This window comes from Buteo buteo, chromosome 4 (genome assembly GCF_964188355.1).
Source record: "Buteo buteo chromosome 4, bButBut1.hap1.1, whole genome shotgun sequence".
In the NCBI taxonomy this organism is placed as follows: domain Eukaryota; kingdom Metazoa; phylum Chordata; class Aves; order Accipitriformes; family Accipitridae; genus Buteo; species Buteo buteo.
This window is the reverse complement of record NC_134174.1, coordinates 58,182,777-58,195,953: the sequence shown is the minus strand read 5'-3', so window position 1 is coordinate 58,195,953 and position 13,177 is coordinate 58,182,777. Positions and strand designations below refer to the sequence as shown.

At 38.6% G+C, this 13,177-nt stretch overlaps 1 protein-coding gene across 4 annotated transcripts in view; it reads right to left on the bottom strand.

The window, feature by feature from the left end:
* The window catches only part of ADD3 (adducin 3), a 102,768-nt gene that overhangs the window by 57,386 nt on the left and 32,205 nt on the right, over positions 1-13,177 (bottom strand). For 3 of the 4 annotated variants that reach the window (XM_075026347.1, XM_075026346.1, XM_075026351.1), the window contains exon 2: positions 9,145-9,189. The exons of the other annotated variant lie outside the window; for it this stretch is intronic. The gene's annotated coding sequence lies outside the window, so the exon portion shown is untranslated. The remainder of the gene's footprint in view (positions 1-9,144; positions 9,190-13,177) is intronic. 4 annotated transcript variants of the gene reach the window in all.

Genomic DNA, 13,177 nt, shown 5'->3' with positions numbered 1-13,177 from the left:
CAAGAAGTGTGTGTTATCAGCAATGCAAAAAAAAAAAAAAAAAAGTCACGCACATCCAGTCTGATATGTGCCAGTCATGAGTCACGTATGAAGGCAGGAGAAAATTCAGATTTGGCAGATTTCATAGTAGTCTACTTACTGATGATGCCATATTCACCACAAACTATGCTTCACCTACATCTTGTGGCCAGAACTTGACCAAAACTGAACATTCACATCTAAATTAGCACAGGTCGGCAGTCACAGATTTTGACTATATACAGGTCATTTAGTGCACTTAACACAATATGGTCAATTTCAGTCCACTATTTCTTATGATCCAATTATTTATTGACATCCATCTAACTTAACAAAAAGTTACATTGTGGTATATTATACGGTTTCTGGTTATTAAATAAGTATATCTTTGACAAAGTTATATGATTACAGAACAAATGATTTTTTTTTTGCATTTGACACCACTGGCAGTTTCAAGTCTGCAAGTTGAAGGAGAGGAAAAAGAACAGACCCAATTTACTGCGTGTCCCACCATGAGCCTAAAGACCACTTATTTGAAATGTACATGTGCACTTTTCTCAAGTCATGAGATAAATTATATATGCCCACATGTTTACCAATTCTGTGGTCTTTGTTCCTAATGAAACATACCAACTTGCCTGTACAGACCTGCTGGTCTGTGGTACGCTGACTATTTCTGGAATGCTTTTAATATCTTGAAATTGCGTTTGCCTATTTTCCTGCCTCTGAACCTGCTACAATTTTAAGTAACAGATTACAGTTGCCAGATCAGCCTTGTCCCATGCAGTTACCTTCAGATCTCTTGGGCAAATGTTATCTACTCCTGGCAATTTGCTACTTTTTCTTTCTTTTTTTTTTTTTTAAGTTCTAAAAATTTTTTCTATCAACATTTCAATTTGAGTCCAATTCCCAAAATATCCCCTACAAAGTGAAGTTCCTGCATTAAAATCTCTCAGGAAAGTCAACATGGATACAAATGATTTAGCTTTCATTCTGTGCTTTATCTTCGCTGAGCACTTCTTTTACACTTCATTCATCTATTAGCTCTCCAGTCTGTCTGGCACGATGTCCATTTCTGATTTACTTGAAATGATTCAATTTAAATGATTTATTGTAGGCTCTCATATCTTTAGCAAATTGTTTCTCAGAGTATCTTTTGGCCAAACTTATTATACTTTAAAATTTAATTTGCAAGGAGGTTGGGGGTTTTTTTCCTCCTTTCTATTTTCTTTGGAAAAAAATTCAACTTTGAAAGATGTCTCCTTGTTTCCAAGAGATTCCTTAACTCTGCTATATAACTCTCTTTACTTCTCAAAAAGAAAACATAGCAGCAACAACAAAAAAAAAAGCTGGAAGTCTTTGATAGATGGTATATATTTTATCCAACTTCTATTTCACAGTCTTTAAAGAGCCGCTCTACTACCTGCAAGCTTCAACTTCCTTATAACAAGCATTCTCACTTTTATGACTGGCAAAGGCAGAAGGGTGGCATGGGAACCACAGTGTTCAGTTCCCCAGCTCAGATGTTACCAGTGAACTTGCAGTTCAACCATACAAACATACTTACTGGGAGCCAGGTAAGAACCAGCTTTGCTATCCCAGACCCCATATGCCAAAGTACTGAAAGCGACACTGATGCTTTCTGAAGTCACTGCTTTCTACAAATTTGAGACTGGTATTAACAGGCTTCCTCCTTTGAAAACACTCATGAAATTACCTCCTTCCATACCTCTATGGTAGCAGGTTACTGCTCCAAACATCAAGGCGATTCATTCAATGTATTATAACTAGGATTGGAACTCTTGGAATTACAATATGTTTCATAGTTTTTTGTTTGTTTGGAGGTTTGTTTTTGTTTTGTTTTGTTTTAAGGAACACATATTCAAAAACTGCAAACAGAATGCAGAATTGTAATATTTGGGGGTTTGACTGCTTTAGCTCATTAGAAGAACTAACCTGATCTTAAGTTACAGCCTGTGTCAAGGATAAATGGTCTATTGCCATCCTTGCAAGCTGAGAATAAACACATTTGATTCAGCAATCATCACTCACTGATTTGTGTAGTTGCACTACTGTTAATCCAGAAACATGGATAAATTGAAGTTAAATTTAAGAGAACTAATTATAGGTTACTCCAATTACTTGTACAGACAAGCTTAAACTGAACCATTTGACATGAAACCCTACATATCTCTGCGTTAAGGTGTAGACACTAGGCAATAGCAGCAACTGTTGACCACTGAAAACAGTTCCTGAATGCAGAGCATAAAGAAATCAGATTTGCACTCCCACTACGTTAGAGATTTTTTTACTGCCATCCCCTTCAACCAAGACTCTCCTCAGCCTAAAGATGACACAACACAAATCATGTTTGTTTGCTAGCACTCCACACTGATAACCAGCGGAGACTGTAGTGTTGGAAAGTCTCAGTTAACAGCATAAGCCCTATAGAAGGAACAGAATCAAGACAGCGTCAGCTGCAAATAACTCAACTGAAATTGTTTTAACCTGATGTGCCAAGGTACACAACTAAGCCAAATCTTAAAACTAGTTCCACATTTAACAGATCCTTTTCTATGAAGAGTCACTGGTCATTAGCAGACAGAGAAACCCCTCATGTTACTACAACTAAACTATTAAGAAGTAAATCCAGCTTCAGCAGAGGGGAAACAAAAAGCTCTATGTTTATTAAACTGACTTTCTAAATATCAACATTTGCTAAGGAGGTCATCATTACTGAATACAGTTCAAAGAGTGAAGGGGAAAAAAGAAATCCTAAAAACACAGGCTGTTGTTGAAATTATTAAATCAGTATTGAGTGGGAGAGAGTTTTAAGGCCTATAACTACTTTGGAAAAAGTTCAATTTTTAAACACTTATTCCTCATTCACTCCACTCAGCTCATGAATAAAGCCAAACCAGACTAGGCTGGATGAAAACCCAACAATCTCCACTGTAAAGTCACAGTGATGAGCTGATACAAGTCCAGCTACATTTTTTTAATGCTCACAGAGATTTACCACTTTTAAACTATCAGGGACAGACTTACTCCTAAGCTAAGGAGCAATTTAAAAAATTAAGTACAATGGTGTTAGAGATAGGCTGACACATTTAAATCCATTTTGTTAATAGTTATAATGCTAGCAAAATAGAATGATTTTGCCTTTTGGAAATGGTATTTAATTTTAAGCTAGATATGTTCTCTTGTAGTTATGAGCTTACTGATTTAAAATATGCCAGTCTGCAGTTTCAATCAGCATTTTCAGCTTTAATTCCAGCATCACACAGAAAGAGCTGAAATCTGATCACCATGTCACAAGCTCTGAATAATTATATCAACTTTTTCTTAGCAGAGCTGTTTTTCATTAATTCATAATTAACAGGATTTGATAACACATTTCGTACTATGACCTTTGCTTCTTGTGTCAATTGAAAAGGGACAAGTCACAGCTCCCACGCTCAGCAGCACCCACTCCCTACAATTCCTTCTGGACATGCCCACCAAGCTCCGCTGACCCCTGCTGTAATCAGAGACTTTACACGAATGCTGTCCTCTTCCTCCTCCTGCCTCACATGAAACTGCTTTATCACACAGACTGAAGAATTTGACAGGGAATGAGATACAGAAACTTATCTGCTGCCAGCAAACCGTTTCCACGATAGGGGCATCGGAAAAGGAAAGGGAAAACAGTGAAGAGCAATCCAACATTCTTCAGCATGTTCCAGGCACTCATGGGGGGGAAAAAAAAAAAAGAAAAAAAAAAAAAAGGAGGCGGGGGGAAGAGCAGCACCAACAATTCAGGATTTTAACATAATTAAAATAATGCCTTCAAAAGATAGGCTGGCTGGGAAAGCCTGAATGTCTTTTTCATAAATTCACAACAGAAGTAATATCTACAGAAATTCTGCACAAACCCAAGGATTAGCAGCATGCCTGAGGAAGCAGGATCTTTGCTTCAAGCACCCTATTCACATTTTGAAAGGCTGCGTGAATTTGGATAAGCCTTCCTTGCTACTATGGATCACAGAAGTAGCAGTAATTCTGAAAGTATCCTAGGGTGGTGTTTTGCTGTTCTACTTTAAAAGCTTCTTCATCCTCAACTACTAAGCTCTCCTCCTCCAGCTTTCCATCACAGTAAGAGAAGCAGTGCAAGTGCAAAAGCTTAGTCTGATCATGCCAGAGAAACTTTTGTTTTGGCTCTTTTGAGACAAGACAATCATCAGCTTGGTGCTGAGAATACAGAGGAATAGGTTCTATTCTGTAATGGCAATGTTGAAAATTATGGTGTTTTTAAAATAATTAAAACCACAATCAACAACCACACAACCCTTTCACATGTGTAATAAAGCAACAGGAGCTACACACAAAGCAAGTGCTTTTTCAGGAGAAAGGCAACAACTGTAGAAACATTGAACAAGATCTCCTTTTGTCTTTTTTTTATATTCTCTGATTACTTTAGCTTGCACAATATATATTCCACACTGTATTTCATTTGTTTATGAGTGTCTGGGCAGAGCTCCAGTGCTTTGATGCAAGTGGTCACAGTGAACAACTCAGTTCAGTGTGAGCACTACCACCAGCAGGGAAAGCTAGAGAGGTGGAGGAGATACAGCACTGTCGTCACGTCCAGTACAGGACAAGGCTAAGACCAGGCAACAGAAACAGAGTTCCAGAAAGTTTCTTCAACCTCAACAAGAAAGAAAGAGTTCAACAAATGAAGGTCTCCAGAAAAATACAATTGTCTTCATAATGAATGTACTTATCTTTTTCTAATCTGAATGAGAAAAACGCAGAGTGCAGATACAGTATGAACAAATATTACAGCCTGCAACTACAAATATTTAGTGAGAAGATTAAGTCAAAGACTCAAACTTTTCTGCACTGAAACTTCTCACGCTAGGAACAAAAAAAAGCTTCAAACTGCTTCACTGTAGAGAACAAGGTATCAGATTACATGTTCTTATGAAATGTGCATGAGCCCAACTGTGTGTTTAATTTTGTTTTTGTTATCAGACTGCAAGACCAACTTCTTTTTATGAGTATTTACTGGAAACAGGCATTTAAGTCAGAAATACACTTGGATCACATATTCTGCTTCATCATTCATGCAGACAGGATTATCTAGAGTCACCAATATTTGAAGAGCTCCACCTGGGTGACTTAAATGGCCCCAATTAAAAATCTGACCAAGATAAGAAAGTTCACCCTGACCATGAGGCTCAGAGGGGACAGTAAAGTCACATTTAACAGGAGGATCCCAGGCCTCTAGGATGCTAAAGTATGGTTCTGTCAGGGCTGGTAACTGATAGAAGAGAGAATATGATCTTTCCACATTTGCATGAAATGTTATATATGCAGGAGCAAACACTTACTAAACAGTTTCCCTTGCTCAAGCCTACTAAGGGGTGTGCCTAAACAGATTTCAAGCCAATGTTAATCCCAATTCCCCCTTGCTGGACTGGAAGGGTAAGGGCTGGTAGGAAAATGGAGACAGATGTGTTGAAAGATGCATTGGGGAGAAAAAAACAAACAAACAAAAAACACTCGAGAGCATGCTTAAAATAGTCTCACAAAAAACATCTAGCCTCTCTCTAGGCTTAGAAAGCCCAGGGGCTCAAAAGCACCAAGCAGCCTGGTTAGAAACATGACCTTTACCAGTGCTGCTACAGTCATCCTGCAAAACAGGTATGCCCCCGTTCCCTGTGTGTGTGCATGTGACAGGGAATGGGACACTAAGGACTAACACTTTAAGTAGGGTAGAGACAAATTTTCGTCAACTCTACATTGGTAATGTGCAAAAATGCTTTGGTAACTGTCCTACTCTGCCCTACCTTGACCTCTTCCTTAGTACTATGTATAAGGGGATTTTAAAAGTCTAATTTCTAGCAAAATGAGTAACTGGGGCATAGAAATGTGCTTCATATCAGAGAAAGGCATTAAAAAAGCATTTAAAAAAGAAGAAAATCAACTTTACAAACTTGCTGAATCTTAAAGTAGAGTTTTGTGAGATCGTTTCAGAAAATGGCCCCAACAGGTCCCTTGAATGTTTTAACAGTTCAAGGTCTGAGCCCTCCTCACATGAACCATGTGGGACAACAGAAGCTGAAGGGAACGCAGCTTGCCAAACAGCTAAGAGCCAATACAATTTTATTTAACCAGGTTAAATGGTTGGGGGTAATGCATCCAGCCTCTCTGTATTTCAGGGAGAGCTTGGGTTATTTTTTAAGAAAAATCAATTCAGGTGATAAATTTGAACACAGATTTAGACTAATCTTTCATCTTACTGTATTTTTGTACCACTTGCTTTTAGACTGTTCCTTAGAGCAGGAAATAAAAAGGCAGTCGTTTTACCACGTTATCCCATCGTTATAATGCGATGCACCAGATTGGAGTTATTGAATAAGCTCATAAACCCCCAGGTTACATTCTTCTTCATCTGCAGCCTTGCCTTTCAAGTGAGCTCTACTCTTATTAAAAGGACCAGAGGCTGTCCTCAGGCATACCCTGTCTTTGAAGATGAAGCCCCAGCTACATTTTATGGAAAAGACCTCTCAGTTCATACCTTCGCCAAACTGCGTAGCAGGTTTAAACAATTACACAAGACAGTGGATTTAGATTCCAGGCTCCTCTTACTCAGTCTCAAGTTTTAAAAAAATAATATTTTTCTTTCTGCTAGGGCACTCCTGAAAAAATGTTCCAAGCAGTGATGATCCAAAGGCATTGAAGAAAAAAGCTACAGCTTGAACAGCATGACAGATTATGAATAAAGAAACCCTTCCCAGATGGAAAAATTTTTAAAATTTGACATTTCTTTTCAATATGCATTAATCAGAAAGACAGTAGTGAATTCTGACTGCTTCAGAGAGAAGACAATCAAAACTCTTGGGACATATTACACAAAAGAGCAATTACAACGAAGGAAGAACAATCCTATAGTTTCTTTTAAAACTTAACTATTAACAGTGTTTTCTTAAATGGCTGGGAAAGTCTGCAGTTTGGAGCCAGCCACATGTTACTTATCAATGCTTCAAATGCAGGGTGAGTAAGAAAGGCCATGTCTGGTTCCTTTTGCAATAGGGAAAAATCTCTTTTGAAGTCTTTCTGAGGGACTGACGGGGGAGAAAGTGTCAGGAAAAGGATCTGACAGGTTTTGCACAGTGAGGGGCAAAAAAATGTCTGGAGTAAAATCTCTTGTCTAAATTGGGCAAAGAGATAGAAACCTCTCCTTCAGCACTAGAGACGCCAGATAAAAAGTCTGGACTCCCTTATATCTTTTTTCCAGCCACACATTAATTCCTTTTTATGCTTTTTGCCAGCTTCTCATCTTACCAGGAGCCTGCAGGAGAGGCTAGTCCAGCACCGAAGGGAACGCAGCCACGCTGGGGCTCCATATACAGCAGTGCATCTCCCAAGATCTCAGGAAAACAACTTGTATTTTTAACACCCCAAGCATCACAGAAGACCTCAATATAAAGGTGGAAGCGATTGCGTGAATGATCTTAAAGCAAAAGTCAAAGGACCAAGAAATTACTCTGTTTCTTGAAATAAAAGGCATTATCAATGAACACGTCACTGCCAATACCACTGTTTCGCTCTGGGACAGGATTTCTCTCCTGTATTTTCAATTCTGTACAAACAACTAACCTGAGGAGTTCTGCATCACCTGCAATGTAAGCGTAATTATCCACCAGCAGGTCCAGAACTAGACACATTTCGTTTTTACCAGCACTGTAAATTGCTCTGCCCTTTCTTTTAAATTCCCACGCTCTTGAAGACACCAAACAAAAAGAAAACATCCGTTAAATTTCCTCAATCACAAAGATAGATGCTTGATATAACCAGTCTGTATTAAAAGTAGAAATTTGAGAGGTTAGTTCTATATAAACTGTACTCTTATCTGTAGCAAACTGCTTTTGCATGTGTTGCATGAGCAACCTACACAGCTAAAAATATGCAAACTTATCATTAACTCCACAGGGCAGAAAACTCTAGAGTTCACTACATCACTCACAAGTAACAATTTCATGCACTCTTAGTGGAAGAAGGCAGCTTAGCACTATTCAATTTGAAGTGCACAGAAGTATGCACTAAGCTTTATTAATAAAAGCCATTTTCTTTACATTTTGATAAAGAGATAACGTTTTGACTCCTTCCTTGCCTCTGCCTCATAGCATTGCATTTACAAGGTACGTGTAGCATTTCACAGGCAATATTTCACAGCAAATAAAGGAGAAAAATTTTATCCAACACAAAAAAAAAGTTACCCCAAAAGAATCCTAGCCAGGTGTTAGCAACAGGATTATTTTAATATAGTCTTTTTAGTTACATAACAGGCATGAAAATGTAAGTTGTAACACTGTCTTATTTTAATGAAGGACTGGGGAGCTATAGAAAACACCAGTAGAAAAAAAAATACTTCAGATGAGAGATTAGGCACTGAAATCCCGAAAAGGCTGCACTGCAAGAATGTTTGCTGCCTTTTATAAAAACAAAGGCTACAATACAATATACACTAGCTATACCACAGTAAGACTTGTAAGACATAATAGTCAGAAGTGTCTGAAAAAGGTATGAAAAAAACCACAGTTCCTCACTTGTGAAATATAGGCTACTGCTCAGGTTTTGCTGTCTTCATACTCCTCCTTTTGCATCCTTACGAACTGTACATGTAACGGTTAAATAAAGTGCTGAAGTCTGCTAATTACTGTGACAAATGTCAAAGCTGCAAGCACCACATTCACTCATCTTCGATGATACTTATCATCAGCTGGCCAGTGTACCCAGTTGTACAAACAGGGAATATCCACCTCACTGTGGCTGGAACTTGCAGGACACCTCAATACCCTTACACATAAGACGTTCCATTACATATTTAGAGCAAATATTATGCAGTACTGTTCAGACTCTTGCACACATACCAAAGCTAAGGTACAATTTCATCCCACAAAAGTATTTTACACAACATTAATAAGATTGAAATTATTGTGGGTTTTGTCTGTGCTTTTTAAAAACACCACTAAAGTGGCAGTTTGCCAATTCAGTTCCCCTCCTCTCCCTTAAAATCATTACACTAAATGATGAGCAAGAACACAGCCAAGAATTCAGACAGCAAAATGTTTTAGGTACCTTGATTTTTTCAACAGCTCTCCTTGCTCTAGTAATGTAGCTGACCTGTAAAATAAAACAAAGATTACTGACTCCTGGTAGGCTTTGCAATATTACTGGAATACAGTGTACATTTAAAACTTAAGAAAGCATTAACACATCATTTAGTTTCTTGAACTTTTTTTCAGAATATTTCATTGAATTGTTTTAATTTGTTATCCTGTAATGCATTTTTCATATACAAAAATCTCAAAGGGAAGTCTCATTTAAGAGTGCCTCGTTGGGAATTTTGCCATTTTGCCTCATGCACACCAAGTTACAAACCAAAGTAAATTCCAGCCTACCTACTGCATTTTTAAAATAGAGCATAACAGCCACAATCCACAATCCTCTTCTAGCCCAGCAGAAGTTAAACTCCAGAGCAGCCGCTACGCTGCCGAGTGGGCAGGCTCCGGTCGGGTGGGGAGCCGGAGAAATGAACACAATACCTCTCTTTGAAGGTTGACAACTGCTGGTGTGCAAAGTTCATAAGGAAACAATTGCCTTGCTCTGACCCTTTCCCACCACTGAGCAGCTATGGGTTTTCCTCTTGCCTTCATCTTCTAACATGAAAGTAAAATGAATAAATAAAATAGCAATTGTTTACTTCTATCACCTTTTGTCTTCTCAGTCTTTGAGCACAAGTTATCTTCAATCAAACCTGACAAATCTATTTCCATCATCTTCCCTTTCCCCTCAACCACTCCTACAAGGAAAAGCAGTTATTTCCTGGGGGAAGAGGGCCAGACTCCTTGACTTCATACATGCATACGAAACATATGCTACATTTTCTTTTTTAAGATCTATACATCGCAAATTAGACATTTTATGCATTGTGAAAACACTGAGCTCAGCCTACCATCAGGCACAGGCAGTACTTCTCACCAACCTGTTAACCCATTTTTAAGCATCAGGTTGTAACAGCCTCTTTCAACCATCACCAGCTTTTCCTTTTTACTCTTTCATGACTTCAATACAGCATCCTCAAGCATTACTGTTTAGGTCTTCTCAGTATATTGTACTACATATACTTCATCAGTTTCAGCATTTCAGCAGGCTGGCTATCCCATTCCCCATCATCACTAAAGGCTGGATTATTCGATGTTCTCTATGAATTTCGGCAGTAAAGAATTGACTTCCAAAAAAACAGTGTCCACAAAAAGAAGGCAAGTAGAATTATACAAAATTACTGTAAGACATTATTGTCACATGATACCGTGAAGCAAAAAACCAAAACTTCCAAGAGAACCACGGTTTAAATAAGATGTTATTGCATGTGTGCTCAAATTGTCTATTTTCCCTGAATTACTTCGTTACAGAAAGTCAGTTCCTTGCTCACTTGAGAAATATATGTTGCCACAAATATGGCATTATTTTCAGCAAGTTCATGCTTAGGAATAAACAATGTACTTATACTCAGTATTAATACAGGTAAACAGCCACAAAACTATTTTAGACCTGACAAGAGAACAGATTTAGGGGACAGAATCAGCTCTAGCCAGGTGCTCTGCATGGGGCTTGGGCAAATTTGCTTATTTTGCTGTCCTGCCAACTGCTCCCTGGCAGAGCATACAAAGCAATGGCAGTGACTGGGGAAAGAGGAGGAAGTATATTGGCACCAAAACGTTGTGTTAGAGCAGGAGCCCTCCACAGCATCAGGAATTTAAACACTTTAACATGACTGTTTATTCTTGGCATGAGTACAGTTTATTTTTCATCTACTTCACACTGCTAGAGATAAGGGAATGCTATTTCTATGCAAGTTCCTGATAGGCTATTTTAAGCATAGCCGTCACCCACAAGAAGAGATCCCGTCTTGCAGGCTAGCAGCTACTGTTTCTAGAGGGCATGAGTAGACCACTCACAGACACAAAAATTTCACATTCTCTCCAATTTTGTCAGCTCTGGGTCCAATAGCATTGGTTGGCAGAACGTAGAGATGCCCGTTTATGATGGTGTTTAACACTACTTTAGCTCCCTTGGAGTTGCACAGCACTGCTCACTCCCATGGGGACCAGCATAGCCCCAAGTAAGCGATGGCCAGCTTGCTCAGCTGTCTCACCACCTCTGGGTACTGGAGAAGTTGAAGACTCCACAGCTCTCAGCAAAAGGAGGCAGTGGGGGAAACAGCTGAAGCCAGGAACTGTGACACTCCAAACATCATAGGCTTTTGAGCAGATTTTTTTTCTGCCCTTTGTCACAAGCTCTTTGCTACAATCCCTTTCTTCTTCTTCATGTCCTTTCTCCCTAGCATCACTCAATGCAATTTCACAAGCTCTTCCTCTCTCCCCAAATCAAAATTCTCATTATTAAAAAAAAAAAAAAAAAAGAAAAAAAAGAAAACCAACAACAACACCCCCCCCCCCCCCAAAACAACAACAACAACAAACCCCACAACTGTGAAACTACTATGCCATTGGTGCCATGACCTAATTCACTCTGCTTAACCCATCGGGGTCTTTTCATCCCACTCTACACAGCCCTTGAATATAGGCAAGAAACTCTTTGACACAGGCACTGGCCAGCAGTTGTCTTCCCTGTGCTTAGCATTGTTTAGGCCATATTCTCAACTCTTATTCATTAATTAAATGCCTCTGTGACCAAAATAAAATTATACACCTAGTAACAAAGGATGTAGATTGTATCAAGAATGGGAAAAAGAAAATCTGAAAAGGAGTAACAGTCACACAGTAAAGAACCAACTCAAAGCCAGCTCTCAGATCAGGGAAAATAATAACTGAAAGACATTACTGAATGAATAAATTAGGAAGAGAGATGGATTTTAACTCAAGATATGACAGCAGCAAGATAAATATTGAATATGAGCAGCTTCAAAAAAATTTGGAATACATCTGAATTAATGCATATGTCAGAAATCAGACATATTACACAAATCCTAACAGGATATTGAAAATGCAAGTACAAATTAAATGTTAAATGAGGGCGTCAGCCTGTAGGACAAAAGGATTTGTCTGTCAGAGGTACCATTTCTCTTCTTGAGAATTAAAGTGCTATCTGAGAGCTAGCTCTCTCCTGCTCAGAGAAGCAACATTTCAGAGCTGCATCCAGAAACTATGAGTAATCACAATGATGGATAGTCAAGGAACTGATGGGATATCCCAAAGAAACACCTCCTGGAATGAAAATACAGTCTTCTTCAACTACTCCTATTATAACGGCTGATAAGAGTATATTAGGAAAATACACTTCTGGTTTGAATCCAAACCTTGAGTATAAAAAGCAAAGCCCTAATAAATATTTAAGAGAATTTTGAATTCCAAACTGAACAGTTGGCAACTAATTTCTTTTTTTAACAAACAAAACCATCAAAAGATTGTGCAACTCTAAGAGCCCTTAGGGAAACAATTGGGAATTTTTCATAACATGGTATTTCCTTATACCACTGACCACAGGAATGCAAACAGTTCCACCAAACAGAGACTTCTTCATTGGAAACAACTGACAATCTAACAATGTTTCCATCTTTTCTACTCTCAGCGCTCAGCATACAAAATAGATGCTATAATAGGATAGAGAAGTGTACCAGGGCCACAAGGTATCTTCACTAAAACTCAGCACCTGAGAAGATTTACAAGAAAGTATTTCCCAAGGGTTAGAGAGAGAACTTCTGTTTAATTATCAAGCATCTTTGTCTAATCAATTTTTTTTTTTCTGTTGCAATATCTACTTATTTGTTGGATTTTCCCAAAATACTGTTAGCATCCCTATCAACCAGAAACAGACCCCTAGCCCCAGTCATAACTCAGTATATCAGTAACAAGGCTCAGTCCTGCAGCATTCCATGACAGTAAGGCAGGTGATGCTAGTGAGGAGCACTGGCACGAAAACATTGGCTGTTAATCAACTTGCCAAGTGGAAGAAAAAGCAGTACTACTGGTAGTATATCCCTTGTACCTTACTCAATATCCCTCATTTTAGTCTAATGAATAGATTTCCTCACCGACTTCTCTGTTTGGGATTATTGTTTGAGCAATGCAAACTCACACTATGAATC